This window comes from Lipotes vexillifer, unplaced genomic scaffold, assembly GCF_000442215.2.
Source record: "Lipotes vexillifer unplaced genomic scaffold, Lipotes_vexillifer_v1.1 scaffold70, whole genome shotgun sequence".
In the NCBI taxonomy this organism is placed as follows: Eukaryota; Metazoa; Chordata; class Mammalia; order Artiodactyla; family Lipotidae; genus Lipotes; species Lipotes vexillifer.
This window is the reverse complement of record NW_006789896.1, coordinates 258,551-269,096: the sequence shown is the minus strand read 5'-3', so window position 1 is coordinate 269,096 and position 10,546 is coordinate 258,551. Positions and strand designations below refer to the sequence as shown.

General features: G+C 39.3%; 1 non-coding gene across 1 annotated transcript; it reads right to left on the bottom strand.

The window, feature by feature from the left end:
* Positions 1-10,247: 10,247 nt before the first annotated feature.
* TRNAG-CCC (transfer RNA glycine (anticodon CCC)) lies at positions 10,248-10,320 on the bottom strand. The gene has a single exon. It is a non-coding gene; the product is annotated as a tRNA-Gly (tRNA).
* Between the last annotated feature and the right edge of the window lie 226 nt (positions 10,321-10,546).

The window sequence follows — 10,546 nt, the reverse complement described above, 5'->3', positions numbered from 1 at the left end:
TGTGGAAGAATTTTGTCAATGTGAGAATTTAAACATGTTCAATTTATAAGACTTCTTTTCTCTTTTTTTTTCCAAATGAACAAATCAAAAATTTATTCTAGACTGTTGGCTCGCACACTGCCACATTCCTTCTGTGTGGTCTGGACCAATCTATAGCTAACAAGTGACCAAATAGAGTTGCATGATAAGACAGACTTCTTTTCTTTATTTGAATACCCCAATTTTGGGCCAAATCCAAAAGTTGGCTCGCACACTGCCACATTCCTTCTGTGTGGTCTGGACCAATCTATAGCTAACAAGTGACCAAATAGAGTTGCATGATAAGACAGACTTCTTTTCTTTATTTGAATACCCCAATTTTGGGCCAAATCCAAAATTTTTTTTTTTTTTTTGGAGGTACGCGGGCCTCTCACTGTTGTGGCCTCTCCCGTTGCGGAGCACAGGCTCTGGACGCGCAGGGTCAGCGGCCAGCTCCGCGGCATGTGGGATCTTCCCAGACCGGAGCACGAACCCGTGTCCCCTGCATCAGCAGGCGGACTCTCAACCACTGCGCCACCAGGGAAGCCCCCTAAAATCCAAGATTTTACATAGTATTTGGTATATATTTTATGAGGATTAAATACATCATTTATGTCAGACGTTACATTCCAACCTGAAGGTTCAGATTTCCTGAATGGATATCTGCACAGGCCTTCTGACCAAGTCCAGAGATCAGTATTCATTAGGACGAAGTTCAATGGCATAGAAGAAAGGGCACTGAGAATTAGGATATTTATATCCTGATCTTGGCATTGCCCCTGGGAAAGCAGCATCAATCTTCTGTCTCTGTTTCTCAATCTGTTAAACGAGGCAATTGGACTACATCTGCATTTCACAAAGTGCTCTAAGAACTGTCTTTGTAACAGTGCTTCGGGGTCAGGAAAATTGTTAAAAAAACTGAATACTCCATGGGGTATTCAAACTATAACATTAAAGTTTATATATATAATACCTAATATATGTAATATATCATAACATTAGATATTACATATGTTATATAATGCATATAAAATTTAATATTATAATATTAAAGTTTATATATAATATTTATTATATATTATATTAAATATATAGTCTATTAATATTATAAAATTTATAAAAGTATACATTTTAGCAACCACGAAGCTCTGAGAAGCATGTGGGGTCAAAAGAACAACAAACCACAGACAATATAAAGTTTGCATTCTGCAAACTTTTTGACTACAAAGCCTCTTCTGAGAAAGCTGTGAGCATCATATGGGCCGCCTGGAGGATACTGGATATGATGAGTATAATATCCTCTTCAGCTCCAACATGCTATGGATATCCTTAAAGATCTGGCTTTGGTGAAATGCAATAATGGCTCATCTTTCAGGAGGCTGAGGTGTTTTGGCTCAAACTGTGCAAACAGTGAGGAGACCTGAAATATTCTGAGTACTCAGCGATGATAGGGAGGCTGATGAGCCTCCTTTTTAAAAAAAATTTTAATTAAAAAAATTTTTTTTAAATTAATTTATTTTTGGCTGTGTTGGGTCTTTGTTGCTGCGCATGGGCTTTCTCTAGTTGCGGCGAGCGGGGGCTACTCTTCGTTGCGGTGCGCGGGCTTCCCGTTGTGGTGGCTTCTCTTGTTGTAGAGCATGGGCTCTAGGCGCGCGGGCTTCAGTAGTTGTGGCTCACGGTCCTTTTGTTTTATTTATAGACAACATCGACACCATCACCAGCATCTTCTTTGGCTTTTAGGAAGGCTGCATTTATTCAGGTGTAATCTGCCCTTTTCAAATTTATTTTGATTTGATTTGATTTGATTTGACGAGGGTGTTGTAATGGGAAGTTTTGTGTTAAAACAGAGAGAGAACACAATTTAAGTTTTCTGAAGGAGTAGTGCCTCTCTTTTTTCACCTCTCAACTCCTGGTCTGTTCTCCTTTTGAGTGCTCTCTTAATGCCTCGCCGGGGCCTCAGAAATTAAAATGTCACTTTTATTCCTATTATTCTGATTTTCTAATTTGGGATATTTTCTCAATTCATATTTATGTCACATATGAGTTTAAAAAACTGAGCTCTTTATTTTATAGTCAAAATCTTAAGTCTTCTGGCTTTTGGCAGAAAATCATCAGCTTTTTAAGTTACTCATGTGGCTTCTGAGAAATGGGGCTGCTGTGATTGATGTCTCGGCCGCAAAATACCTAGTCTGTTTAGAACATGGTAGAGAGATGAGAAAGCACGCGTGTCCACATTGTCTTATGAGCTGAATTAGATCTCCTAAAATTCACATGTTGAAGTCTTAACCGTACCTAAGAATGTGACTGTATTTGGAGATGGGGTTTTAAAAGAGGCAATTAAGTTAAAATGAGGTCATTAGGGTGGGTCCTAACCCAATATAAGAAGCAGAAATTAGGACACAGGCACATATAGAGGGAAGACCATGTGAGGACACAGGGAGAAGGTGGCCATCTACAAGCCAAGGAGAGGAGCTTCAGAAGAAATCAACCCTGCTGACACCTTGATCTCAGACTTCTAGCCTCCAGAATTGTGAGAAAAACTGCTTTGTTGAAGCCACCAAGCCTGTGGTATTTGTTAATGCAGCCTGAGGAGGCTAAAACACACAGGTATCCCTGGAAGCAGACTCTCACCACTTCCCATACACAGGTGAGATTGTTGCCTGGAAAATGTAATACTTTTGGTCAGAGAAACGTTCAACTGGTTTCTCAACTCCTATGCTGATGTAATAATATTGGCAATATTTTTAGCACGTTTCCTTAAGGGATGATCAGTGAATAAGTAACTTGATAAAGAAATAGCATCCAAATAAACGGGTGTTTCTTTTCACAGATGCTTTCCACTGCCCATGGGAACAGTTCTTCTCATCCCTTTTCTGACAAAGGAATATCATAGAGACAAAATTGAAAAATACTTCCCCATGTGAAGGAGCTTTGGTTCAGCTGCAGAGCTAAACTCACATCTGCACTAAATTGGAATTGGCTGTGAATGATTACAAATGAAAATCTGTTGTTGCTGAAGGATCTTATTTGCAACAAAAGACAAGAACAGGGCTTCCCTGGTGGCGCAGTGCTTGAGAGTCCGCCTGCCGATGCAGGAGACGCGGGGAACAAATCAAAAATTTATTCTAGACTGTTGGCTCGCACACTGCCACATTCCTTCTGTGTGGTCTGGACCAATCTATAGCTAACAAGTGACCAAATAGAGTTGCATGATAAGACAGACTTCTTTTCTTTATTTGAATACCCCAATTTTGGGCCAAATCCAAAATTTTTTTTTTTTTTTTGGAGGTACGCGGGCCTCTCACTGTTGTGGCCTCTCCCGTTGCGGAGCACAGGCTCTGGACGCGCAGGGTCAGCGGCCAGCTCCGCGGCATGTGGGATCTTCCCAGACCGGAGCACGAACCCGTGTCCCCTGCATCAGCAGGCGGACTCTCAACCACTGCGCCACCAGGGAAGCCCCCTAAAATCCAAGATTTTACATAGTATTTGGTATATATTTTATGAGGATTAAATACATCATTTATGTCAGACGTTACATTCCAACCTGAAGGTTCAGATTTCCTGAATGGATATCTGCACAGGCCTTCTGACCAAGTCCAGAGATCAGTATTCATTAGGACGAAGTTCAATGGCATAGAAGAAAGGGCACTGAGAATTAGGATATTTATATCCTGATCTTGGCATTGCCCCTGGGAAAGCAGCATCAATCTTCTGTCTCTGTTTCTCAATCTGTTAAACGAGGCAATTGGACTACATCTGCATTTCACAAAGTGCTCTAAGAACTGTCTTTGTAACAGTGCTTCGGGGTCAGGAAAATTGTTAAAAAAACTGAATACTCCATGGGGTATTCAAACTATAACATTAAAGTTTATATATATAATACCTAATATATGTAATATATCATAACATTAGATATTACATATGTTATATAATGCATATAAAATTTAATATTATAATATTAAAGTTTATATATAATATTTATTATATATTATATTAAATATATAGTCTATTAATATTATAAAATTTATAAAAGTATACATTTTAGCAACCACGAAGCTCTGAGAAGCATGTGGGGTCAAAAGAACAACAAACCACAGACAATATAAAGTTTGCATTCTGCAAACTTTTTGACTACAAAGCCTCTTCTGAGAAAGCTGTGAGCATCATATGGGCCGCCTGGAGGATACTGGATATGATGAGTATAATATCCTCTTCAGCTCCAACATGCTATGGATATCCTTAAAGATCTGGCTTTGGTGAAATGCAATAATGGCTCATCTTTCAGGAGGCTGAGGTGTTTTGGCTCAAACTGTGCAAACAGTGAGGAGACCTGAAATATTCTGAGTACTCAGCGATGATAGGGAGGCTGATGAGCCTCCTTTTTAAAAAAAATTTTAATTAAAAAAATTTTTTTTAAATTAATTTATTTTTGGCTGTGTTGGGTCTTTGTTGCTGCGCATGGGCTTTCTCTAGTTGCGGCGAGCGGGGGCTACTCTTCGTTGCGGTGCGCGGGCTTCCCGTTGTGGTGGCTTCTCTTGTTGTAGAGCATGGGCTCTAGGCGCGCGGGCTTCAGTAGTTGTGGCTCACGGTCCTTTTGTTTTATTTATAGACAACATCGACACCATCACCAGCATCTTCTTTGGCTTTTAGGAAGGCTGCATTTATTCAGGTGTAATCTGCCCTTTTCAAATTTATTTTGATTTGATTTGATTTGATTTGACGAGGGTGTTGTAATGGGAAGTTTTGTGTTAAAACAGAGAGAGAACACAATTTAAGTTTTCTGAAGGAGTAGTGCCTCTCTTTTTTCACCTCTCAACTCCTGGTCTGTTCTCCTTTTGAGTGCTCTCTTAATGCCTCGCCGGGGCCTCAGAAATTAAAATGTCACTTTTATTCCTATTATTCTGATTTTCTAATTTGGGATATTTTCTCAATTCATATTTATGTCACATATGAGTTTAAAAAACTGAGCTCTTTATTTTATAGTCAAAATCTTAAGTCTTCTGGCTTTTGGCAGAAAATCATCAGCTTTTTAAGTTACTCATGTGGCTTCTGAGAAATGGGGCTGCTGTGATTGATGTCTCGGCCGCAAAATACCTAGTCTGTTTAGAACATGGTAGAGAGATGAGAAAGCACGCGTGTCCACATTGTCTTATGAGCTGAATTAGATCTCCTAAAATTCACATGTTGAAGTCTTAACCGTACCTAAGAATGTGACTGTATTTGGAGATGGGGTTTTAAAAGAGGCAATTAAGTTAAAATGAGGTCATTAGGGTGGGTCCTAACCCAATATAAGAAGCAGAAATTAGGACACAGGCACATATAGAGGGAAGACCATGTGAGGACACAGGGAGAAGGTGGCCATCTACAAGCCAAGGAGAGGAGCTTCAGAAGAAATCAACCCTGCTGACACCTTGATCTCAGACTTCTAGCCTCCAGAATTGTGAGAAAAACTGCTTTGTTGAAGCCACCAAGCCTGTGGTATTTGTTAATGCAGCCTGAGGAGGCTAAAACACACAGGTATCCCTGGAAGCAGACTCTCACCACTTCCCATACACAGGTGAGATTGTTGCCTGGAAAATGTAATACTTTTGGTCAGAGAAACGTTCAACTGGTTTCTCAACTCCTATGCTGATGTAATAATATTGGCAATATTTTTAGCACGTTTCCTTAAGGGATGATCAGTGAATAAGTAACTTGATAAAGAAATAGCATCCAAATAAACGGGTGTTTCTTTTCACAGATGCTTTCCACTGCCCATGGGAACAGTTCTTCTCATCCCTTTTCTGACAAAGGAATATCATAGAGACAAAATTGAAAAATACTTCCCCATGTGAAGGAGCTTTGGTTCAGCTGCAGAGCTAAACTCACATCTGCACTAAATTGGAATTGGCTGTGAATGATTACAAATGAAAATCTGTTGTTGCTGAAGGATCTTATTTGCAACAAAAGACAAGAACAGGGCTTCCCTGGTGGCGCAGTGCTTGAGAGTCCGCCTGCCGATGCAGGAGACGCGGGTTCGTGCCCCGTTTCGGGAAGATCCCACATGCCGCGGAGCGGCTGGGCCCGTGAGCCATGGCCACTGAGCCTGCGCGTCCGGAGCCTGTGCTCCGCAAATGGGAGAGGCCACAACAGTGAGAGGCCCACATAACGCAAGGAAAAAAAAAAAAAAAAAAGACAAGAACAGGTATTTCGTAGTGTCACTGTGTTCTAGTATGTGGTCTTTATACCTGGGCTCCTGATTGCTTTCCTGTGCCTTGTTAAATTCATTGCTTTTCTGGACCCTGTACCAGAAAAATTGCTTTAAAAAACGATAAGCCCGGCAGTATGACAAACTCCTGTATATACTTTTACCTTTTCTTCTGAACTCATTGAATTTGTGCATTAAAAAATGACCATTATTTGTTAAAAATTATATTAAAAATTGCCATTCTCCTCCCTTTTGCCTAAACATATTTAGTCTCTTATTTGAATTACCTTTATATCTTTGTTTCAGGATTTAACTTGAACTTATATTCAACCTTTAATCAAATACAGAAATGATTCTTTCCCCTTGACTTAATGTTACAAAGTACTTGTCTTAGCATATAGGAGTTGCACACATAATTGTAGTTTTATCTAGATCTCAGTCTTTGGCTCCATTCTTATTTTTATTCCTGTATCTATCCATCCAGGAACAAAGAAAATGCAACATACAATGCAGTATTAGAACTTCAAAGGAAAACAAAATGCATGTTTACAGGTAAAGAATCCTCCAAAAATTCTAGGGTTCGGTAAAAATTCTCTTCCAAACCTCTTAGCAAGCCCAGTGAGAAAGAAAACACATTTGTTTTCAAATTGTAAGTAAGGAAATAAAAATGCTTTTTAACCGTATGATCTTAGGCAAATTAAGTAATCACCCTGTGCCTCCGTTTCTTCATAAGCTTAATAAGAATGATAGAAGTAACTTCGTTATAAAGGCATGTTATGAGGATTAAATCAAATGTGCCAGTATTAGTAAAGCATTTAGAACAGTGGCTGGCACAAGGTAAGCACTATTTGAGTGTTTTTAAAATAAAACAATAAAATAAATGCTAAGGAAAATTCTCAAGGAATGTAAAGTTTCACCCAGTACCTAATTTTAAAGGATAGTTCTCATTGGGAGCTTCGCCTTATCAACAGGATAGTAAGAGAGACAAGGTAAAAATGTTCACTTATGACTTCTTTGTCGCAAACACGTTTGTGGGATTTGTGGAATGTTTTCTTGACTCATCCCTCAGTAGGTGCTGAGGACAGAACGTTGAAATCAGGGAAAGCAATTTTGCAGCAGGCCAGGATAATATGTTCTGAACATGCAATGTTCTGATGATTGGGCTTTAGCTCTAGATTATAAAGAAATGGATGGACGCATTTGCTTCCAACAACCATTCATAAATATCTCTTCTCTGGGCTTCCCTGGTGGCGCAGTGGTTGAGAGTCCGCCTGCCGATGCAGGGGACACGGGTTTGTGCCCCGGTCCGGGAAGATCCCACATGCCGCGGAGCGGCTGGGCCCGTGAGCCATGGCCGCTGAGCCTGCGCGTCCGGAGCCTGTGCTCCGCAACGGGAGAGGCCACAACAGTGAGAGGCCCGTGTACCGCAAAAAAAAAAAAAATCGCTTCTCTTCTCTGGGCATTTTACAAGTTGTGCAGTGGAAGCATGGCGTTATAGTCTCTGCTAGGGCTTCACATGAAAACACTGTGTCCTGCTGATAAAGCCAGGGATTCAGTGTAGCAGTTGCTGGTCAATAGCAGACACACCTGCTTTCATATCACTGGCTATGCCAGTGGCTGGCTTGTGACCTCGGGCAAGTTATTCCACTTCTTAGGATCCTTGGTTTCACCAGATGAGCCATTGCAATCTCAAAATAGTGCTTTGAGAATGAAGGAGATTATGCACGTGTAGCATGGACACTGTGACTGATGGCATAGGAGTGATGACAAGGGGGGACTCTGACTTCTCTTAGTTTGGTGACTGTGTTGGGCCTCAGGCTCCTCATCTGCAAATGGGAAAAGTAATAGCACCTTTATCACACAGCTGTTGCAAGGTTTAAATGCAAGAGCAAAACACAGTGATTGGCATATATTAAGGGTTTCATAAAGGTTACCTGTTATGCTTTACTCAATCTTATACTAAATACTGCACATACTATAGTCTAATTGAAATTATACTAGGTAAAAATGGCGTATTTTGGGAACAGAGTTTTAGAAAAGAATTTTCAACACTGTTTTCACAAACAAAATGCAAGTTAATTATGTAAACCTTTATTATTATAGAAGCAGTACTTCTATAAGAAATGCCTTACAAACAAAAATATAAAATAAAAACATACATTCCCACGGCACAGAGATTACCACAGTAACACTCTAGTAACACTCCACCTACATTTTCCCTAAGAATATATGGGAGTAATATTATGTGTCTATCTATATTTTTAAGACATTTTTGAGCAGTTTTAGGGTCACAGAAAATTAAATATAGAGACTTCCCATATGCCCCCTCTCCCAACACAGGCATAGCCTACCTCACTATCAAGATCCCCCACCAGAGTGTGTACATATGTTACAACTGATGAACCTATATTGACACATCATTATCAACCAAAGTCCACAGTTTACATTAGAGTTCGTTCTGGGTGTTGTACATTCTATGTGTTTAGACAACTGTATAATGATGTATCCACCATGACAGTATGATAGAGAGCATTTTCACTTCCCTAATAAACCTGTATAGTATTATATTTTTAACCATAGTGATCATACTGTACACATTGTTTTATGATATGCCTTTTTCAGTTAACTATCTTGGTCTCTACAGATGAGTGAATTTTATCTCACCTAATATCTGAAACATGATAAACTATTTCCAAGTGTCCCAGTTATATTTTTTATAGCTGGTTTGTACAAATCACTATCCAATCGGGAACCATATAAGTGCTTGTGTTTCAATAATTGTTTTTTTTGCCATGAAAATTTCTTTTTTTTTTTAACATCTTTATTGGAGTATAATTGCTTTACAATGGTGTGTTAGTTTCTGCTTTATAACAAAGTGAATCAGTTATACATATACATATATTCCCATATCTCTTCCCTCTTGCGTCTCCTTCCCTCCCACCCTCCCTATCCCACCCCTCTAGGTGGTAACAAAGCACCGAGCTGATCTCCCTGTACTATGCGGCTGCTTCCCACTAGCTATATATTTTACATTTGGTAGTGTATATATGTCCGTTCAATAATTTTTTATTTGTGTTTTGAACAGCTCTATTTCAGTCTAATTTATATACAGTAAAATGCAAAGGTCTTAAGTGTACAGTTCAGTGAGCTTTGACACCCCTATAAACCTATGAAGCCAACGTGGGAATAAAGATATAGAATATTTCATCACCTTCAAAGCTTCTGAGTGCCCTGTTTCAGTCCATTGCTCCCCAAGAGGCAAGTACTTTTCTGATATCTCTCACTGTAAGTTAGTTTTGATTGTTTTTGAACTTTATGTAAATGGAATGATTTGGTATTTATTCCTTATGAGTCTGGATTCTTTCACTAAACATAATGTTTTTGAAATACATCCACGTTGTGTGAATTAATAGTCCATCCTTTTTTAATTGCTGAGTAGAAATACTTCACAGCAATAGACCGTGGTTTGTTTATCCATTCTCTTGTTGTGGTGGGTTCAATAACGGCCCCCAAATTCTGTGACATTCCTCCCACTGAGAAGTGAGGTCTGTGTCTCCATCCTTGAATCTGGGTTCTGAATCTGCTTGTTGACAATAGAAACTGGAAGCTTCTACTGCCTGTTTCTTGGGGCACTTACTCTTGGAATACGATGACCATACTGTGCAAAAGCGCATGCAGCAGTGTGGAGAGGCCCAGGCAGAGAGGGACTGCAGCCTCCAGCAGTATTCAATTATTAAAACAATTTTTTTTTAGCTCGATAATTTGAATTTTATTTATTTTAAGTTTACAGATCCCTCATAAAATCCACTATCTCTAAACTCATTCGATTTATCTTTTTCTTTCAATTATTTAACATATTTATAACACTTGTTTTAAAGTCTTTGTAGATTTCAGAGTCATTAGTAAGTCTTTAAAAAAAATATTTATTTTTATTTGGTCATGCCAGGTCTTAGTTGCGGCAGGTGGGCTCCTTAGTTGTGGCATGTGGGCTCCTTAGTTGTGGCATATGAACTCTTAGTTGCGACATGCATGTGGTATCTAGTTCCCTGACCAGGGATTGAACCTGGGTCCCCTGCATTGGGAGTGCAGAGTCTTAACCACTGTGCCACCAGGGAAGTCCCAGTAAGTCTTTCTTTATTGAATTTCCTTCTCTTGATTATGGGTCAATTCACCTGCTTCTTTACATGTCTTATAAACTTTTATTGTATACCAGTCATTAAAGAACAGTCATAAGTGAAATATGATGATTTTTCTTCTTTTCTCTATTCTCAGAGAGTGCAAGAACTTCCTTCAACCAGGCAGCCAATACCAGATCTATTCTTTTTTTTTTTTTTTTTTTTT